We start from the raw sequence: 22,529 nt of genomic DNA, 5'->3' as shown, positions 1-22,529 counted from the left end.
AAAAAAAAAAAGACCTTTTTTAAGAGTAGACTTAGGTCAACAGCAAAATTGAGCAGAAGATACAGAGGTTTCTCCCATTTTTCCCCATCACCCCCAGGTGCACAGCCTCCCCTGTTATCAACATCCCCCACCAGACGGTACATTTGTGATGAGCCTACATTGACATATCATCATCACCTGGGTCCAGAGTTTACATAAGGTTTACTCTCGGTGTACATTTTATGGGTTTGGACAAATGTATAATGACAGGTATCCACCATTGTGGTGTCACACAGAGTAGCGTCACTGCCCTAAAAAGCTTCTATACTCAGTCATGCTTCCCTCCCCTCTAACCCCTGCAACCACAAATCTATTTACTGTCTCCATAGATTTGCCTTTTCCAGAATGTCATATAGTTGGAATCATACAGGTGTAGCCTGTTCAGATTGGCTTCTTTCACTTAGAAATATGCACGTATGTTTCCTCCATGTTTTTTTCATGGCTTGATCCTTTGTTTCTTTTTAGTGCTGAATAATATTCCAGTGCCTGGATGTACCACAGTCTGTTTATCCATTCACCTGGTGAAGGAGCTCTTGGTCCCTTCCAAGTTGTGGCTATGGTGAATAAAACTGCTATAAACCTCCAGTTGTTTTTTTTTTTTAATGTGGCTTCTTTACTTTTCAAAATAGTGTATTTTTGTGCATACACATGTGTGTGTGTAAATCTCAAAAGTATCACACCCACTATTAATTGTGGTGACCTCTGGAGAAAGAAATGGAATCGAGTGCAAACAGAAAGTGAAGAATACATTTTATTTTCTTTTAATTCTTCAGAGCTATGTGTCATTGTAATGTTTTTTGCATTGAACATGTATTCATGAAATTACTTGACTAGTTACATTGAAAATTTAAAAATCTGGAAAAACAAAAAGAAAGTCACCGTCTGGAAGCTGCCCCAATTCAGAATCCCAGATTACAGACCCACACGCTTCAGCATCTCCAAAGAGTAGTTTATTGAAATTCTGTTGTACTCGGCTCCCTATTCTCCTGATGTGCGTATTTAAAACCAGCTTCAAAAGCACTTTAATCTTTATGATTTTTAGGAACTTCCTGGGGCTTCTAGCGAGCGACCTCAAATGTCGTTTCTGTTGAGAGTGCATCTAAGTTAGTTGAGTCCCAGCGAACCCCACAGGTTCCTATGGCCTTTGGATTAAATGTGCCCAGAGATGAAGGCGTAGTTAATGAACAGTGTCTTTCACAAAAGGACCTCAAACACCCTGTAATAATGCTGAGAAAGTGCAGTTAACACATTTAGAGCAGGTCATTCATTTCAAGGTAGCATTGTGCTTTCTTTCCACTCTGCTGGAAGTTGCTTTTATTATTTATCCTTCGGCTCCACTCTTGCAAAGGAGGTGGTTTTGTTTTTTTCAAATCTAAGCCTATGTCGTAACTTCCCCCCCCCCACCACCGTTCTCTCCTCTCCTGCCTCCCCCTCCTCCACTGTCAATTAGAAAAAAAAAAAAAGAACTCTTGGACCTCAAAGAGATTTCCGTTCTATAAAACCTTCCACCCTTTCTGATGTCAAAGCGAAAACGAGCTGAGTAATGATAAGAGCTAACAGTCAAAAACGAACATAAATACCCAAGAGGTGAAAAAGATTGTTCCATTTTTATGAGTTTCCAGCTTCCCTGATGTGGGTCTGGTGTATGTGACCTTGACCTAGATTCTTACAGCAGCTGTCCAAGTAGCAGGGCCTGGACTTAGGGTGAGACAAGGAGGCACCTAGGCCACAAAATTTAAGGAGACACTGACTCCTGGGGCTGTGTAAATGCTCTAGGCACCTCGCTTGCCCACTCCAGTCCCAGCCCTGCCAAAAGGTCCCCTACCTCCATCTCTAGCATCTCCCCAACCTCTCTCCTCATTAGCCTCGTCTAGAGCCAGAGTGATCATTTTAGAGGATAAATCTGATCCTGTCTCTCCTCTGATAAGAACCCTCTGATGGCTGACCAGCACCCTCGGGATGAAAGCTGAACTCCCTGGCAGGGCTTTACAAAGCCTTCAGATCTGACTCATGCCCAACTAGCTGCCTCCCGTCCTACCTCTCTCCCCTCCTTTCCTGTCCAGACTGAGTTTCACAGCTGCCACTCCCTCTTGCTCAAACAGTCCTCTCTGCCTATTTTTCCAAGCTAACTCCAACTCATTTTTCAGCTCTCACTGGAAAAAAAAAAAAGAAGAAGATCAGATCAGAGCAGTAGATTAAGAGAGCGGTTGAATTATAGTCACAGGCTGGCTTTGAATCCAGCTCTACCACGTACTTGAGAGAGTTACCTAACGTTTCTGGGTTTTAATTTTCTCATCTCTACATTGGCGGTGAGAGGATCACTGTGTGAACTGACAATAGATGGGAGGTTTCCAAAAAGTGATCATGTCCCGTTCTAAGATCTGTGCCTGGCACCTGTCTAGCATTCCACGTATCATTGCTCAGGCTTCACTAGAATGTTCTCCGTGAGCCCCCAGGTCTGGGTTGAAGAGCCCCTCCTAGGCAGTTCTGAGCATCCGCTCTTAGTTCTTTCCCATGTTTCCATTATCATTTGCTTAAGTCTGACTCTCCCTCTGGTCTGCAAGCCTAAAGGCAGACACTGGATCTGTCTTGTTCAGTGCTGTCCTGCTAGCATACTGCCTAGCACATAGTAGGTGCACAAAAACTGTGTGTGGAATGCACGCACCAAGAGTGCCAGTGGCACGGTCACTGGAACCGTACCCACCCCAGCTCTGGGACGAGCAATGGAAGGCTGAGAAGAACCCATGACTGCTCTACGGCGGAGCTCACTGCTGAACTGGAAAACCTTGAATTGTACTGAGTATTAATCCAACCCCAGGTGACTGGATCATGCGCCAGGCACTGTGCTATGCAGTAGGAAATACAAAGGTGACTAAGTCCTTGCCCTTAATGAGGCAGTAGGAGAGATGCTTAAAACTCCAAGTTGCCATTTTTCACGCTGTAAGAAAAGACTTGGCTGATCTGAAATGCACAGTTTCAAGACTATAGTTTCTTGAAACTGGGTTCAAATCCCACAGCGAGATTCATGACCTGCAAACTGTATGACCTTGAGCAAATTCCTTAACTTCTCTGAGCTTCCAGGATGTTCATCTGTAAAAGGCAGATAATAATAGCATCTGACTCAAAGGGTTGTTTGTTCGGAGGAATGAGTAAACCCCACAGGGTTCACCTTAGCACGAGGCAGGGCAAATGGAAAATGCGCAATCCATTCTCACTGGAGTTATTATGGCCATCTTCAGCCCCTCGCTGACCCAGTTCTGTGGACCCTATTTACTTTTTTCTTTTTTTTTAACTGCCTCAACACACATTGCAGACTCGGAGCTACTTTGACACCATGAGGCAGAGCAAATTTTTTATAACCTGAAGAGCGTTGGAACGCATTCATTTCAAACCAATTGCCAACACAGAGCAGCAAGCCAGGCCGGACCTGCAGTTCTGCAGTTTTCCTTTTGCTGCTTTTGGATGGATTCTAAGGATCCACGTCTTAGAATGACCTGTGGCCCCGTGGTGATCTCATGGGAAAGGCTCTATCTTTTGTGGGTGGATTTTGAGGAAGTTAAAGACAGTTGCTGTTTCTCTGTCTCAAAAAGTTCTTTCTTCTTTCTTAGGATATAGTATTGCTTACCTGAGGCACAATAAGAGAGTATAAAAGGAATAATAAATAGGTCTCTTCTCTTAAATCACCTCTCCTTGATTGTTAGTGGATGCCTGGAGCATCATCTTAAGAGGGATTCCAACCCAGCTTTAGATTCAGGGGGAAAGAGCATGTTGGTTGATTAGTAATGTCTGCCATGGGTGCGCGGGTGGGGAATGCTGGAACTGAACGTCCCCAGATGAAAAGCTCTTTTTCCTGAGGCCTAGAACATTCTACCTCCTCTCCATATTCCACATGCTGCTTATTTCTCCCCAGCTTACCTTCCTGTCCGATCCACTGCAGCATGGCAGTTCAAAAATAAATTTACTATTAGTTCGACTGATTTCTTTCCATTCGCAAAGAGGAATCCTTCAAGGATGATTGACAGAAGAAAACTGTCTCTGGAAAATTTAAGTAGAGGCCATACATTGCCAGTGAAGCCAGTAGGCACCTCTCCCACTCAGAGCATCCTTTGCAAAATCAAGATACTTAAGGGACCAAACTCCATAATTAGAAGCTGAATAAAAGTAATAATAATAGCTAAATTTGTTGAACAAGTACTCTGTGCCAAACATTGTGTTATCCCAGTAATTCTTTGGTCTTTAAAAAAGATACATCCCCATGCTAAAATATTGGTAAATATTTAATCTGTGTGATGGGTGTATGGGAACTATATTATATTACTTGGGCACATTTGGAATTTTTCATAACAGGAAGTTTTAAAGATGCAATGCCAGATATTCTGATTTAATTGGCCTGTGAGAATTTGGGCATCAGCAGCCTTAAAAACCTCCCCGCAGTGATGGCACTGTGCAGTCAGGGATGGGAACCCCTGGGCAAACGCTCTGCAGACTTTATCTCACTTACTCCTCACAACTAACCTAAGACGTGTGCATTATCACCCATCCCCACCCAGCTGATGGAACTGAAGTGACAGGCTCAAACGCCACAGCTGCAAAGGAGCTGAGCCACACTTCAACCCAGATCGACCTGAACTCTGGGCCCGGGTCCTTTAACCTCCGATGTTAGATTAAGTATAACTTTTTTTTTCAGCTTTATAAAAGTATAATTGACAAGTTAAAATTGTATATATTTAAGGTGTCTAATGTGATGTTTTGATATACGTTGTGAAATAATCACCATGGCCAAGCGGATGAGCACATCCATCACCCCCCGTGGTTACAGCTACAACCTCTTGTCTTAGCGTATTTCAAGTATACAATACAGCGTCTCCAACCATAGTCACTATGCTGTGCATTTGCTCTCCAGCACTTGTTCATCTTGTTTAATGGAAACTTTGTGCTCTTTGAGCAACATCTCCCCATGTCCCCCACCTCCCAGCTCTGTAACCACCACTCTACTCTCTGCATCTATCAGTTTGACTTTATTAGATTCCACGTATAACTGAGATCGTGCAGTATTGGTCCTTCTGTGTCTGGCTTATTTCACTAAGCATAATGTCCTCCAGGTTCATCCATGTTGTTGTAAATGGCAGGATTCCCTACTTTTTTAAGGTTAAATAATATCCCATTGTGTGTATATGCTACATGTTCTTCACCCATTCATTCATCAGCAGACACTTGACTTGTGTCCATAGCTTGGCTACTGTGAACAAGGCTGCAATGATCCAGATTCACTTCCTTTGGATGTATACCCAGATGTGGGATTGCTGGATCACCTGGTAGCTCTATTTCTAGTTTTTTGAGGACACTCCAGAGTGTCTTCCATAATGGCTGTAACTTTTTTTGTGATAAAATACACATAGCATTAAATTGACCATTTCAGCCATTTTTAAATGCACAGTTCTGTGGCATTAAGTACATCCACATTATTGTGCACCCCTCACCACCAGCCTTCTCTAGGACTTTCATCATCACAAACTAAAACTCTATATATCCATTGAACAATAATTCCTCATTCCTTACTCCCCCAGTCCTTGGCAACCACCGTTCTACTTTCCGTCTCGTGCATTTGACTATTCTAGGAATCTCGTATCAGTGGAGTGATACAGTATTTGTTTTTTAGTGTCTGCGTTATTTTGCTTGGAACAATGTCTTCAAGGTTCATCCCTGTTGTAGCGTGTATCTGGATTTCATTCTTTTTTAAGACTAAATAATGAGTATAACTGTGCAAATGAAAGTGTCCTGACACTGGGGGTGTGATGATAGATAAAACATCATTTCTGCTGTCAGCCAGCAACCTACACAGCCTGGTAGTACAGACAGACCACAGTGAGGGAAGGGTCCTGGGAGATGTACACGCACAGCTCCACGGAATCTCCCGATAGAAGAGGTCACAGAGTTGCATCGTGTTATCCGTGGTCATCTCTGTGAGTCCAGGTCCCTGACTGGGGTAAAATTCTAACTCAACTGCCTCTTAGCTGTGAGCTACTGGACAAGTTATTCTTCCTTTCTGAGGCTCAGTTTTTTCATCTGTAAAATGGGAATAATAAGAGTATCTACCTCTGAGTTATAGTCAGGTTTGAATGAGTTAGTCCATGTAAAGCACTTAGGGCAATGCCTGGCACACTGTGCTTTGTCAATAAATGATATGAACAAGTAGTAAAACAAAATAACTTGTGTCTGGGGGCAATCTGTAGAGAACGTAGCACTTTAGTTAGATTTTGGTGGACCAGGTGATTTCCTTAGGTAGGGTTGCCAGATTGGATAAAGGATGGCTAGTTCAATTTGAATTTCAAATAAACAGCTAATAATTCCATAGTATAGGCATGTCCCAAATACTGGGCACTCCAAATCAAAAACCTCTAATAGGCAAGGTTCTAGAAGACTGTGTATTCCTGATAACTTAGAACACTTTAGTCAAACTGATGAATATAATGAGATTGGTTGGTTGTTCGTAACTGAGCCAGAGAAAGCAGGGAAAGAAAAGGAAGGCTTCAGGACTTCAAATCCCAGCTCAGGCTCTGCATAAATGGCCAGCAAGCCTTGTATCTGCCCTGGAAGAAATCCCTCTCTCTGTCTCTCCTGTAGGGCTGAGATTGTTGGAAACCAAATCCAGAGTCTTGACTTGAGAGTTGCTGGATTATAACACAAATTGAACTCACAACCCAACAGGCGGCTACTGTTAAAGTGACGCATTGATTAGGAAGACAGGCCACTTGAAACCTGGAATGGGCCACATGAGCAGATCCCACTGAATCTGGGGACATGGGACCCCTAAACTTAGCTGAGTCTACTTTACCAATAGATACAGCTCTTCCTCACTTCCTACCCACTGCACTCTATCCTGGTCTTGGGGTTAACCCTGCTTTTCTGCAAGAAACTGTAACCATCTCCCCTGAGGTAGTTACCTTGCAAAACACTGCTGCTCTCCTCAACACCTGCCCCCACCACCCCCTTTTGCTTCTAGACCTAAAATTAGACTCAAGTCCTAGCAGATTCCAAAGAGTAAGGTGCAAAATGGGACCCATGTGGAGGGGCACTACACTCCAAGTGAACTGTTTGGCTTATACAATGTATAGACAGAAATCTGGGAAATATGTGTAAGAATGGATATTAAGGGTGTGGGATAATGGTGGAAGGAATCTAGGGTTGGATCAGGCCAAGTTTATTTATATGAGCTCACTAAGAGATGCACTGCTGCAGCTTGAGGGGGTTAGAAAGGGTTTTTATGGTTTTGTTGGTCGGTTGATTGGCTAGTTGTTTGGTTAGTTGGTTAATTGGTTGGCTGGTTGGTTGGTTGGCTGGTTTGTTTGATTAGTTGGTTAATTGGCTGGCTGGTTGTTTGGTTAGTTGGTTAATTGGTTGGCTAGTTGGTTGGTATGTTGGCTGGTTGGCTGGTTGGCTGGTTGGCTGGTTGGCTGATTGGTCGGTTGGTGGTTTTTTGGCTGAAATATGGAGCCAAAGGTGGCCGACACTGAGTGAAGCTGAAACTCCAGAGCTGCTTTGGTGTGCTGCAGAGGACAGGGGAGGAGGGCATTCAAAGGCTTAGGGAGAATGGTACGTCAGAGCAGATTTATTGTGTAAGACTCGCTCACCTGCCCTGGGAGGGTCACTACAACTGTAGGAAGTAAACTTGTGAGAGGAGCCCCAGCATCCTTGAGGAGTTCTGTGGTCACTCTTCTCTGTGTGGCAGAAGTCACAGTGGGAACTACTGCCACTACGCTGAGATCCCTACATGCGATGGGGATAAGTGTGTCCTGGGGGTTGGGGGCCAAGTGGCCTCACTTAATCACCAAAGTCAAGGTGGGCGTGGCTCCAGTAATAGACAGCAGAGTCAAAGCAGTAATCAGAATAGTCTGATTCACAGAGATGTATGCCGTTAGCTATCCGATCACAGTATAATTGGAAAATAAACAGATGGGCAGACTATTAAATTCTCACCTGATCTGCACAAGCAGAAGAGTTTTAGGTCGCGTGAACAGAAGCCTAACTTGAATCACCAAAACAGAGAGTCATGGCCCCCCCAATCAATGTCCAGACTTGAGCCAGTTAATAGACCAGAACTCTTTGAATGAAAAGGGGGCTGAGTCCCCTCATGAAAGAATCAGGCTATGCTGCCAAAACTGTATGTGGTTAACCTTTCCCCCAGCCTTCCCCAGAGGGACACACAGCCTTTTACCAGGATGACTGTGCATCAGATAAAAGGAAGCAATCAGACCTTTTGGGGATACTGGACACTGGCTGTGAACTAACACAAATTCCAGAAGACTCAAGACATCACTGTGGTCCACCAGCCAGAGAAGGGTCTTATGGAGGTCAGGCTATCAATCAAAGTTTTAGTTCAGGTCCATTTCACAGCAGGTCTGGTGGGTCCCTGACCCCGTCCTGTGGTTAATTCCTCAGTTCTGGAATGCATAAATGGAACAGACATGCTCAGCAACTGGCAGCATCCCTGAAAACATTTGCTGTTTACCTGAAACTCAAACTGACCTGGGCATCCTGTATTTTTATTGGTTAAATCTGGCAACCCCACCCAGAGGAAACTCCAGGTGGGGAAAGTACCTTGTGAGCAAAGGCATAGAGGACAGGAAAGTGAAGGTTGGTGAGGAAGATTGTGACCCCGAGCTGGACCTCTGGCTGACGTAAAACAAGGGCCCACAGGCATGAAATCCACTAGGGCTTGCAAACGCTCTGGAAATTTCACTTTTCAAAAGGAGCCAGTATGTCCCCAGCCAAAACACCCACTCAGAACCCAACCAAACCCTTGCAGTTCTTCCTCAGCTGATTAATTTCTAGGAAGTTCCCTTTATTAGGTCTGGTGATTATAAAACAAATTGTCTGGAAGTGATGATTTAAACAGTGCATTGGCAGAGGGGAACTTTCACATGAAAGGAGTCTAATTTTCTTTGAGCTGATGCAATAGCCACCTTTGTGAATTTGCTGCTTGGACTATACGTGCCCGAGGGCAGGAAGAGTTTAAAATGCTTAAAGTAGTTTGAATTGGTTGGTTAAGGGGGGGGGGGGCAATCACAGGTGGTTTCGTGCTACATATCAAAAGACCTAAAAACGTATCTACCTTCTGTCACAGCCATTCCACTTGGATCAATTTATCCTAAAGCAAAAGTCAGCATGAAGATGGGCATTCCGGGCTGTTACTGCAATAATGATTATAAGTGAAAAACTGGAAATCACGTATATGCTCATTAAAAAAACTGAATGGGAGGGAGAGTATAGCTCAGTGGTAGAGTGCGTGCTTAGCAAGCCCGAGGTCCTGGGTTCAATCCCCGGTACTTCTAAATAAATAGATAGATAGATAGACAGATAGATAGATACCTAATTACCTCCCCCCTCAAAAATTTTTTTAAAAAAGAGAGAGTTGAGTAGTGAGTGTTGAAACAGATGTACCATGAAAAAGAGAGAGAACTGAGAATGTTGAAACATGTGTGCAGTGAAATGATGGCCATTAAAAAGGGTCATAAGGATTTTTTTTAACATAGGAAAAATGTTGCCAGTCTATTGTTAAATTTAAAAAAAACTATAAAACTGGATCTAGTGGGATCTTTTTTTTTTTTTTTTTTTTTTTTTTTTTGTCTAAAAAGAAAAAGTATGCACTCAGAGGAGAAGAAAGACCATGGGAAAGAAACTTCTGCGATGGTTTTGTGAGTGACCCTTGGATGTGGCTTTGGTCTTGTTTTACTTCGGCTTATCTGTATTTCTCAAGCTCTTCCAGGATAAACACGGCTTTCGTAAATAACCAAACCATTTTAAAGAAATAATAGGAAGCTGCCTGGGCTTTGTGAGAGGGGTGAAGGCTCAGACCCCACTCTTTCACAGCTCTCCACCAGGAAGACCTTGGGGGATGCTCCAGAGATGTTGTAAAAGGCTGCAGAGTGATTTCCCAGTCATAATCGTTCTTACTACAGCGACATAGTTCCCCCACCTTGTCACGTACCTAACGTCTTAATCCCACCTCTAGAATACACTCCATGTGCATTGACGAAGGGTCTCAATGACCCTATGAACCACCTCACTCTCTGTTTGTCCTTTTCTTGCTTCTCCATCCTCCATCGCCCCAGGGGCTATGGCTTTGCAGTAGTTCATCACGCTTACCATAGAGACCGTTGACGACAGTGTTGCCTTCCTGCTCATTTTGTGTATCACCCAGTTTCAGTTAGTCTTCTCTCTCTCCCTCCTTGTCACTTTTTAAATCCTTTCCCAGCTGGTCACAGTTTCCTTACTGACCAAGAGCCCTCAGGCTGGCAGCAGCATCTTCCCTTTCGAACACGAAATCTGGTGGCCTGCAAACTTGCTGCATCTTAGAATCACCTGGAAGAATGTCTTAAAACTAGGATGCCAAGGCCCCCCTCCCAGAGACTCCGATGTACTTGGTCTGCAGTGGAGAGTTTTAAACCCTCCCAAGTGGTTCTAATGTGTAGCCTGCATTGAGAAGCCATACCTTAGCCCCTGTAATCCACATGGCATCCGTAGGGCTAAAAGGAGTGAGGTCTGGAGTGACACTTCTTCTGCAGAAAAGCACTAGCCTGTCTTTTGTGCCCAGGTGGACCTGATTAGCAAGCCCACCGCCTCATATTAACCCTTACAATCAAACACATTGCTCTTACTAAGGCTCTTGTCCAAAATGGGAGGCTGAGGTAGCCCTGAGAGTCCCACTTGACTTGTTCCTGAATTGTCTAATGTGTATTTTCCCTCCTAAAGGCACCCTGTATGTCTCGCTTCCGCTGTCACTCAGAAGCGTATCAGGGAAGCTGACAAGAATCCATCCTGCTCTCCCAGAAGGCTCGCCAAGTGCTGTCAGGTTAAGTCAAGCTTTCTTCCTACTCATTGTGTCTCGCCTGGACAGTAACCTCCTAGCCAGTCTCCCTCCCATCCCTGCCCCACCCATTTCCTGTGCTACCGCTCTGGGGATCCTTCTAAATTCGCTTTTCCCTGATCACATCCCTCTCCTGCATAAAAATCTTCAACAGCTCCTAACGGCCTGCTGTCTAATACTGTCATTAAGAATAATAATTATGGGGGCAAGGGCAGAGCCCATGCTTAGCATGCATGAGGTCGTGGGTTCAATCCAGGACCTCCTTTTAAAATAATAACAATAAAATAAACAAACCTAATTGCCTCCCCCCCAAAATAATTAAGTTAAAAATAAATAAATAAAATAAGGCTTAAAAAAGTAAATCTTACAAAAAGCTTTTAAAAATATCTTTTAAAAGAATAATAATTATGCAGTTAATTTGAAGGTTTATACATTCTGAGTTCCCGTTATGTGCCAGGCACCGCACTAAGCGTGTTACACTCACAATCTCATTTTCAAAATGTTTTCTTACGAAATTTTTCAAACATACCAAAAAGGAGAAAGAATAGCACAGCTCCCCACCCTCATAAGTTTGAAACTCAAAAAGCTCTGAAATCCAGAAGTGTATCCACATTTGGTGCTAAAAGTCCTTTGGTAGCAAAACCTGACCCAAATAAGTTTACAATTACCTATGTCCGTATTTAATCCACCTAGTGTGACTATTCCAAAAATACCTCTGCAGACATATTAATACATTTGATTATGAGGTGCTGCTCAGACCCCCATTAAGGGTGTGATGGAACATGCAGTGCATGCACCTGAATGCCTTCCTAAAATCTAGAAACATCTTAATTCGAAAACACAAGAGTTTTGGATAAGCAATTGTTTACATGTACAGTGAGCACCCATATACACGCAACTTAGATCCAGACACTGTTACCTTTGCAGCATCTTTGCTTTTCCATCAATCTATAGATATAGATGATAAGATGTAGATGATGCAGCTACAGAGGTGGATGGTATTGATTATAGATGTTATTGTAGCCCCCTACCCCCCAAATATAACTGCATCAAATCCCTGGTGCTGTGAATGTTACCTTATTGGGAAAAGAATTCCTTGCAGGTTTAACTAAGGATCTTGAGGTGAAGAGACCATCCTGGATTATCCAATGACAAGTGTCCTTCTAAGAGACACACAGACAGAAGAGAGGGGGCAACGTGAAAATGGAGGCAGAGATGATGCCAAGGAGAACAAGGAACATGAGAGTCAGAAGAAACAAGAAAGGCATCTCCTCTGGAGCCAGTTGGATCATGGTCCTGCCAACATCTTGATTTCAGACTTGGCCTCCAGCACCATAGGAAAATAAATTTCTGCTGTTTGAAGCCACCCAGTTGGTGCTAATTTGTTGAGGCAACCCCACAAAACTAAAACTGATTTAAATACAGATATTGCCGGAGCTGTCGGCACAGGCTGAACCACTTCAAAAGTGCTTACAGCCCTCGTGACACTTCACTCCTAAATCCTGCACCTCGTGGAGCCCTGTGAGACACATAAACGTACAGGCACACCTCATTTCATTGCACTTCACAGATACTCTGTTTTTTTTTTTTTTTTAAATAAATTGAAGGTTTGCGACAACCCTGCATCGATCAAGTCTACTGGTGCCATTTTTCCAAAGCACTGGCTCACTTCATGTCTCTGTGTCACACTTTGTTAATTCTCACAACATTTCAAAACCTTATTATTATACTTTATATCTTATAAAATATAATTATATTTGTGACAGTGATCCTGGTCAGTGATCTTTGGTGTTACTGCTACGACTTGCTGAAGGCTCAGATGGTGGTGAGCATTTTTTAGCAATAAAGTATTGTTTTAAATAAAGGTTTTTTGGGATTCAGTAATGCCCTGCAATGTTTCTACACTCCAACGGCAACATCAGGTATGCATGACAGAGAACACATTGCCCAATGGGCTGAGATACTTCCATCCTGACTCTACTCCTGAAACTCCTTGCAGGTTGTGGGACTTCTAGCCCCCGCATCTACCACATCTGAAAGTCCGTTATGTATGCCCCCAACCCCTGGGACAATCACACACTCCCCATTGGATATCACAAGCAATAAAGTATTTTTTAAATTAAGATGTGTAACATACATTGTATTTTAGATATAACACTATTGTACACTTAATAGACTACAGTATAGTGTAAACATAACTTTTATATGCATTGGAAAACCAAAAAGGTTCATGTGACTCACTGTATTGTGATATTTACTTTACTGCGGTGGTCTGGAACCAAACCTGAAGTATCTTCAAGATATGCCTGTATTTTTTTTTATTAAGTTATGCAACCATCCCCATATCAGTATTATAACATTTCATCATTCCCATATGATCCTTCATGCACATTTACCGTTAGTTCCTGTCTCTGTCCCAAGCAGGCACTAGTCTACTTTCTGTCTTTATAGTTTTGGATCTTTCTTGGATCTTTTATATAAATAGACCATACACTATACAGGTCTCTTGTGTATGGCTTCCTTTCCTGAGCATAATATTTTTGAAGTTTCATCTGTGTCATTGCATTATCTGTAAACAGTTCCTTTTCATTGCTGAGTAGTATTCCATGCTAAGGCTGTATCACATCTGACTATCCGTTTACCAGTTGATGGACAATTTAGGTTGTGTCCAATTTTTGTCTAGCTCATCATATCTCAGCCTAGGGCTAGTGGGTGGACTTAACAGCTTCTGTCAGCCCCTTGCCATGACATGCAAAATGTGTGTGTCTGTTTTCTTTTTCTGCCCAAGATTACAAGACAAAATGTGGTATGATATACATGACTGTGCCCATTCCAGAGGCCAGGAAATGGAGGCACGTAGACAGTACGGCCAGTTCCATTTCTTGCCACTCTTGGAGTCAGATTCAAAGCAAGGGGGTTGCACCTGACCTGCCACAGAATGTGCAAGTAAGCATTCAAGGAGGAGAGGATACGGAAGTCAGAAAGCCCAGCAGGAAGAAAGGACCGGACCGAGGGCAGGAAGCAGCCCCACGCCTTTGAAAGGTAGAAGTTGTCCTGAGAATTCCCGGCGGGGAAGCAGATGACCAGGAGAGCCTCCCTGGCCGTGGGAGCTGTGCCTGCTCCACCTTCTGATGTCTGGTCTTCCTGCCCCGACATGGATGGAGTCAGCCAGGGTCGGTCAGTGAGATGACAGGGCTGGGATGGCTGCCTCCTCAGCGGGGACGCCTGTGTCTGTCTGAGCAAGATGACACAGGTAAATATTGCTACTGGGTCAGCGACAGCGAGGTGGGAGCTGGCTGGGGAACTGACAAGCCTGTAAATTGGAGACGAATTAGACTATCAGATGGCGGAGGCAGGACACAGCACAGCCGCCCACTGGGGTCTTTGCCATAACGCAGGGAAAACATATCATTTTCCCCAGGAAGAGGTCATCTGAAGAGCAAATCAAATTGGGATGCTCAATGAGAGGGGGGATTTTATGGCTCTATTAGCAAAGTGCCCCACAAGGCTCCCCAGGGAGCTGGGAGAAGAGGACACGTTGTTTGCCTTTCAACCTACAAAGAGGGCGTCACCTTGGCGAAGAGACCCTTTGACCCTTCTGGCATTTTCAAAGGGAGCGCCTGGAAAAGCTTGCCGAGGGGCACTGTGTGAGGTGCCTCTGGGATCCCATTAGAGCAGCAAGGAGAAACCAGGCCAGCAGGTCTCCCCAGTCACCCCCCAATTTAACCACAGAAATGAGTTGGTTTATATAAAGAAGTCTAAACAATTTCATTTAGTGAAAGGAGTTCTGCTGTTTTAAAAAAAAAATTTTTTTTTTGGAAACCCCTGGAGCATGTGTTGCAGCTAAGCCCCTGCCATCAGCAACAAGATTCATCCAATGATGACAAACGAGCACTTACTACGCAGTGGGCTCCGTGCAGGGTCCTGGAGACAAGATGTGAACACAACAAGGATGAGCTTCAACTTCTTGGAGTTGACAGTGTCCTGGGCCAGAGAGACATTAGAAAGGATGAATTCACATAAATACTTAACTATAAATTGTGATACGTCCACTATAGAAAATGGTAACTTGGGGCCGAACGGCAGCAGGCAGGGGGTGGGGTGGCCAGAGAAGGCGTCTCAGAAGTGGCACTTAAACTGAGCCCAGAAGTGGAGTGGCAGTTAGCTGGCAAAAGAGATGGATTTACGAGGAGACCCGGATGTTTATCCAAAACATTACAACTTTCGCTGAATAAACCATCTACGTGTGGAGGGAATAAGGTAGCCCTTAGGGAATAAACATCCCACAGTTATTGGATTTTTTCAACTTTTCTACTAATTAGACTGATTTTCCACGTACCCAGTGCCAGCACCCTGGATGACATCAAACATGGTGGAGGACACAGAGGGAAGGACCCTAAGCACATTTGCAAAGAGTGGCTTCCAGAAACCTTAGTTCGCGCACTCATCCATTCATTTGTTCAACAACATTTGCTGTTTATTTATGATGGGCCAGGATCTGGGACAGAACAATGAGGGAGACGTGAACCCAGCGCCTACACAGCTTAAGACAAAGTAAGGAAAGACAGGTAGACAGGCAGTGTGAGCAGAGCACACCTACAGGACTCTGCTGAGAGACTACAAGCCGTATATGAGTTGTCCCATAATTGGAATTGTACAGCATGTAGCTCTTTCAAACTGGCTTCTTTCATTCAGCCATATGCATTTAAGTTTACTCCATGTCATGTCATACTTTGATAGATCCTATCTTTTTTAGCTGAATAATATTCCATTGTCCGGATGCATCACAGTCTGTTTATCCATTCATCTACTGAAGGAGATCTTGCTTGCTTCCAAGTTTTGGCAGTCATGAATAAAGCTGCTATAAACATCTGTGTGCAGGTTTTTGCAGGTGTAACATTTCAGCTCATTTGGGTAAATACCAAGGAGCCTGATTGCTGAATTGTATGTTAAGAATGCGTTTAGTTTTGTAAGAAAATGTTAACTTGTCTTCCGAAGAGCTGTACCATTTTGCATCCCTCCCAGCAATGAATGGGAATTCCTGTTGTTCCGTATCCTCGCCAGGATTCGGTGTTGTCAGGCTTCTGGATTTTAGTCATTCTAGTGGGTGGACTTAGTCCACTCAGGCTGCCATAGCAGAATAACGTAGACTAGGTGGTTTATAAAGAGCAGAAATTCCTCACAGCCCTGGAGGCTGGGACAGCCAAGGACAAGTCACCAGTAGATTTGGTACCTGGTGAGAGCCCACTTCCTGATTCATAATAGAAGACCATCTTCGCTCTGTGTCCTCACATGGCAGAAGCGGGTGAGAGAGCGCTCTGGGGTCTCTCTTATAAGGCCACTAATCCCATTCGTGAGAGTTCTGCCTTCATGACCTGATCAATCACCTCCCGAAGGCCTCACGTCCAAAGACCATCACATTGGGGGTTAGGATTTCCGTAGATCAATGGGGCAGGAATATGAGCATTCAGTCTACAGCAAGATGTGGAGTGGCGTCTCACTGTTAATTTCATTTTCATTTCCCTAATGACAGATGACACTGAGCATCCTTTCATATGCTTATTTTTAATCTGTACGTCTTCTTTGCTTAGGTGTCTGTTCAGGTCTTTTGCCCAGTTTTAAATTGAGTTGTTTTCTTATTTTTGAGTTTTTAAAGTTCTTTGCATATTTTAGATGCCAGACCATTATCACATACATATTTGGCAATTAATTTCCCCCACTCTATGGCTTTTTGGATATTCATTTGAGTTTGGATCTAGGTTTACAAAAACTAGATCAACTTGAAAAAATAGTATGAGTCTTGGGATGGAGGTGAGGGGTGAGCAGGGAGGTGTGTGTTCAGAGAATTCCTTTTCTACTTAGAAAGTATTATGTGACTAAAAGTGCTGTGCAAATTTGTCATAATACATGACAAACTAAGGGTAAAGGCCTCCTCCCACCCCACTCCCACACACCAAAATGTAGGCACCCAAAGGCAGAAGCTTTGCTTATTTTAATTCTGTTTTCTCAGACGTATTAGTCTGGGTTCTCCAGAAAAACAGCAGCAATAGGGTATATATAAGGAGAAGGTGGGAGCAGGGGGCAAGGAGAGAGATTAATTTATTATAAGGAATTGACCCATAAGATTACAGAGACTGAGGAGTCCCAAGATCTGCAGCTGGCACGCTGGGTGCCCAGGAGAGCAGTAGAGTAAGTTCCAGTCTGAGCCTGAGGCCAAAGACAGGAGAAGACTAATGGCCCAGCTTGAAGGCTGTCAGGCAGGGGGAGTCCCTCTTACTCATAAGAAGGTCAGCCCTTTTGTTCTATTCAGGTCTTCAACTGATTGGGTGAGGCCCACCCACATCAGGGAGGGCAATCTGCATTACGCGGTCTGTGGATTCAAATGTTAATCTCATCTGGAAACATCCTCACAGACACACCCAGAATAATGTTTGGCCAAGTGCCTGGGGACCAGACAAGTTGACCCATAAAATGAACCGCAGGAAATCGAAATCGTAATTAGCACACCATTAGTGCTCAATGAGTATTCGTGAAATGAATGAATGAACAATAAATGCTAAAACTATCTAAACAGGGCCAGCGGGGAGGTGGAGAAACAGCCCAGAGATCGAAAGTGTCCATCATGAGTGCCACGTCTGGTTTCCTGGGGAGCGAGGCCTCCTTTGGCTTCTGTGCACACGTTTTGCTTTGACAGATGCCCGGGAAGCTGCAGGGACGGCTTAAGGCTATGCCTGTCAACTAGCAAGTCTCCTAAACTGCGGCGGAGGAGCTGAGCTGGGGAGGCAAACTTTGCACAAAGCTGGCAGCCGACATCACTGTGCAAACAGAAGACACTCAAAGGAGATCCTGGCATCAGGGCAGATTCCAGAGGCTTCAGGACCCCTGGGACCACACAACAGGGATCTGGCTCATATCAGGAGACTTGAACGAACTCCCTCTGCTCTGCACACTTCCTGCCACCACACCCCCAACACACAGACCTGCCTTACGAAGTCTCAGGGCCCTGGGGACACAGAGGATGGCTCTCAGGCAGGTGAATCATTGAGTCCCATGCCCCTTTGAACGTCAAATCCTTTTGCATTACAGCCTCCTCCACCCACAGCTGAACTGCTCCTCCTGACACATCAGAGGGGATGCTGTGAACGACCCGGACTCCAAACCCCAAGGGGCACCGTGGGTGAAACCCATCTTCAAAGGACTGAGGAGGATTTGAAGTCTGCAGATCATTACTTCCAGCTGCAGGGGAGGCAGAGGAGCCCTGCTGAAACTCCCAGGAAGTGTCACTGGAGCCACAGCTGCTAGATAATCAGAGTGCAGGTCCGCGTGAGGCAGAAAACCCAACACGACCCATCAGTTGGTGAATGAGAGGCTTCCCTCTTTGGGGGATCCTGTTGTCCATGTGACTGCTTTCTTGAAGGTCCCACTTTGCCCAGACACACACACACACACACACACGAAACTATTAGCAATAAACTCCACTCTGGAGATTTCTGCAGCAGCTAGAGTGCACCCCGGACCATCCGCTGTCCGAGATTGAGAAGAGTCGAGTGTGGGCTGACCAGCCATCCCCGGGTGACCACTTCCCAGCCAGCGGTTGCCATAGCAAAACCTGCTCAGCAAAGCAGTAATGAGAAATCCAGGTGGAGACCAGCACTTTTCTGCAGCAGCGCAGTGCAGCCGGGATGAAGAACAGGAAAACGTGGATGGTGGGTGGTACCCCCTCCAAGGCGGCAGCGAATCTAGTTCGGTCGGGGACTCTGAGTCTGGGGATAAACTTCAGCGGGAGTTTTCACAGTCTTTGGGTCTCCTGGCAGTTTGTTTACACAGACTATATAAATAAGCCACTTGGGCACAGTTACAGGCTGAGCTGTGTCCCCCCACCCCCCGAAGTTCACATGTTGAAGTTCCAACCCCTTGTACCTCAGAATGTGACTGTCTTTGGAAATAGGGTCTTTCAAGAAGTGATTATGGTAAAATGAGGTCATTAGGTTGGGCCCTCATCGGATAAGACTGGTGTCCTTACAAGAAGAAATTAGGACACGGAGCACACAGAGGGAAGGCCACGTGAGGACACAGGGAGAAGGTGACCATCTACAAGCCAAGGAGAGAGGTCTCAGAAGAAACCAACCCTGCTGACACCTTGATCTTGGACTCCCATCCTCCGGGATTGTAAAGCAATGCATTTCCACTGTTCACGCCACTCGGTCTGTGCCGCTTTTTTATGGAAGTCCTAGAAAACGCATGCACGCTCCCCACCACGGACAGCGTGAACGCACCCTCATAATCACCGGAACTGCCCGTTCAAGGGAATCCCAGGCCGGATGGACTCCTACCCTTGCCTGCGAGTCTCCAGCCAATTATGTAATTTCTAGAATTTAGTGTCAGAGGTAAAGCCCCAGTTCCCCACCCTCGTTTCAACTTTGACACCAAATGGGATCTAATCAACGCTTGTCCTTTCTTGACACCTGGACATCTTTCCTGAATGCCTTTTCCATGTGCAGCCCTCAGGGATGCCTCACGCGCTGGGGACTGAAGGCCTGGAGGCAATGAAGGGAGACGGGGCAGAAGCAGCCCTCGGTGCGGATCCACGCTGAGCTGTACATTTCCCTTCTCTCAGAAGTCCTGGGAGACACTGAGAGACAGCTGTGCTTGCTCCCATTCTACAGATGAGGAAACTAAGCACTGAACGGTGGAAGGGCTTAAGACACTCTTTTCCAGCCCCTGACGGTGGACCTACTCTGGTGCTTGCATAAATCTTTGGTGTCAAGGTATGTGTGGGTGCACACACCTTAAAATAGCTACCTAACTGGGCTCCAGACCCGCGGCCTCGGCCCTTCCGATCTCTTCCCTCGCTGCATTCAGAGGAGGCTCTAAGTTTATGTCTGATCTTATCATTCCACGTTAAAACCTTCCGGTGACTCCTCATTGCTCTTAGAAGTCTGAAATGCCAAACATGACAGAGAAGGTCCTGAGATGTCTGACCCCATCCTGCCACTCTGGCCCCGTGTCCCTCCCCTCACCAGTCCCACCCTCCCTCCAGCAGTGCTGAGCTGCCCTCTCTCTTCCCCTTTCCCCCAGAAACATTCTCCTCTCTCCACATCTCATCTGGCCGGCTCCCTCCCATACGTCAGTCTCAGCTTAGACAGAACTTCCTCCAGGAAGCCCTCTGCAATCCCACAAGCTGGCTTCAACGTCTCTCTGTGGACCCAGTGCAACCTCCGCTTCCCTGCTTCCCAGCCCAGTATTATACCTTTGGCTTGTCCGTCTCCCCACTAGACTGTATGCTTGGTAAGGATAATGTCTGTGTCGTGTTCTCCATTATACCCCCAGGTGGAATGCAGTGCATGGCTCATCGTAGATGCCCATGAGCACTGGTTTAAATGAATGTGATTAGAAGTCCGATACACGGACATGTGAGGCAGGAGAGCAAGACTCCCTCCTTCTCTCCTGTTGGGACATTTCCATGGATCTGACCCAGAAGGAGAAATGTTTTTTTAAAAAATTACCCCTTGACTTCAGGTCAAGGAGAGGTTGACCTTAAATCAACCATCCAGCAAAGGAACTGGAACTCTGGACTCCAGTAGACTAAGAATTACCCCTCCCTGGTCTCTAGATAGGAGCTGGGACTTGCCTGATAGCATCCCCTTCTGTTCTGAGTTTTTATTATAATCTATCAAGGAAGTTCAGTGAAGAACAGTTGTTCGGATTAAAAAAAAAAAAAAAAAAAGCTCAACTTTAAATGAGTCACTCCTGGGAAATGGTTTTTGCAAACCATAATGCTCTGCTCCTAAGTAAAAACTGAATGTCGCCGCCCATATTCCCTTGTCCAAAACTCAGACATGGGGCCACCTGTGGCTGCAAGGAAGACTGGGAAACGTAGTCTTTATTCTAGGTGACCATGTGCTCCCTGAAAAATCCTTTTACTCTAGAAGAAATGAAGACTGGATAGAGGGACAACTGATAGTCCTTTGCTCAGCATCCTCAGGTATCCATGGCAACCCTCCTACCTACGCAGCCTGCATTCTTTGACAGAGTTCACAGCACCCCTGGCATGAGGGACAGCAGCCAGAAGTAATTATGCCTCATTCCAAGACTTCTAGGACTCACTGGAGCATAACGTGAGCCATCAGAAATTGGGAAATTGTAAACCTTTCTGCAAAGCCCCATGGCCCCTCTGCACCATCTCCTCCATTTTCTTATCCCACATTATCTGCAACTTGAGAGGCATCGGGTCTAATGAAAAGATCGCTGACTTTAGTCCAGAAGACCTGGGTTTGAATCTTGGGTAAGTCACTTACTAGCTGTGCAGTCTTAAAGCATTTAACCCATCTGTGCCTCATCTTTCTCATCTGTAAAATGGGGATTATAAGATCGCATGGAATTGTGTTAAGGACCAAGCAGCTCACAGTAAGGACTCAGTACATGGCAGCTACTGTTACCACAGTACTTCTCTTGGTCACTGAGGTCATTGCAGCTGCCTTCTGCATAATCACCCAGGAAGTAGAGTTTATTTTTTTTAAAAAGCCTCCATTCTAGGGCTAAGTCACATGGTTTTCAGAGAATCCATCTGATAAGCCTCTCAGTGTAAGGAGACAGGCTCTAAATAAAATAGGATTCGAGGACTGCCCCAGATGGCACAGACCTCCGTCCACCCTGGTTTATCATTTGCCTATTTGTTGCTGTTGTCATTAACAGTAAGACTAGCCGTCATTTGTTCGACGCCTCCTCTGTGCTGGGCTCCATGCTTTTCAGTCCTCACAACAGACCCACGAGGCAAGTTTCCTCATTCCCCTTCCCCAGGCGAGGAGACTAAGTTCAGAGGGGAAAGTGATTCTTCTCCAAGTCGCCCAGAGCCAGCCTAGTATTCAGATCCAACCCTAAAACAGTATTCCTCATTTATTCATGTGCTCCTTTTATATTTCTTTGTGTGAAAAATGCCCCCCCCAAATCATAAGAGTAAAAGTCACCCATTATGACACCACTTTCTTCTTTTGAGGTTTATAATGAAAGAATGAGTAACAGCCACCCCCAGCCTGGCCGGCTCCCCTCCCCCAGAAATAACCACTTCATGCTTATGCAGTTTAATATTTGTTAAATTCTCATTCCCACTCTCTTTCAAACAAGTCATTTCAAATAGGAGGAGCTAAAACTGCTGTGTTAAAACCTGCCGGGAGAAATGGCTTCCAGGCTGTATATGCCGGCTTCCGTGGGTCTCTTTCATTCATTCATTCATTCATTCATTCATTCAATCAGTATGAACCAAACATCTCAGACTTGCCAAGAGCTAGTCAGTCACTTAGAATACAAAAATAAACAAGCCCTGGGCTCTGTCTTGGGGGAGCCACATGCAGAGGGAAAGCCCATCGCCCATTATAACACAAGATGGAAAGAGATTTAATGCATATCAAGATGAAAGGTCAAAAATGAGGAGGAGGCCCATGGAAAGAGATGCTTGTGTTCAGGATTAGAGGATGCACTGACTGCAGAGACCAAGGGGCATGTCATCCCCAGCAGAGGCCAACAGGAGGGCCCCCAGAGGCCTTTTGTGTGGTTAGGACATTATGAGAAGGGATGGAAAAGTCACCTGGGCCTTGGATAACATGGCTCGACTTTTGGCGATATT

At 45.1% G+C, this 22,529-nt stretch overlaps 1 long non-coding RNA gene across 2 annotated transcripts in view; it reads right to left on the bottom strand.

The window, feature by feature from the left end:
• Positions 1–1,486: 1,486 nt before the first annotated feature.
• Positions 1,487–22,529, bottom strand: part of LOC141573905 (uncharacterized) — a 45,178-nt gene continuing 24,135 nt past the window's right edge. For both annotated transcript variants that reach the window (XR_012500346.1, XR_012500345.1), the window contains exons 3-4: positions 14,806–14,890; positions 1,487–14,141 (exon numbers count right to left, since the gene is read on the bottom strand). This is a non-coding gene — a long non-coding RNA (uncharacterized LOC141573905). The remainder of the gene's footprint in view (positions 14,142–14,805; positions 14,891–22,529) is intronic.

Source organism: Camelus bactrianus, chromosome 18, assembly GCF_048773025.1.
Source record: "Camelus bactrianus isolate YW-2024 breed Bactrian camel chromosome 18, ASM4877302v1, whole genome shotgun sequence".
NCBI lineage: Eukaryota > Metazoa > Chordata > Mammalia > Artiodactyla > Camelidae > Camelus > Camelus bactrianus.
This window is presented reverse-complemented; position numbering and strand designations above follow the sequence as displayed.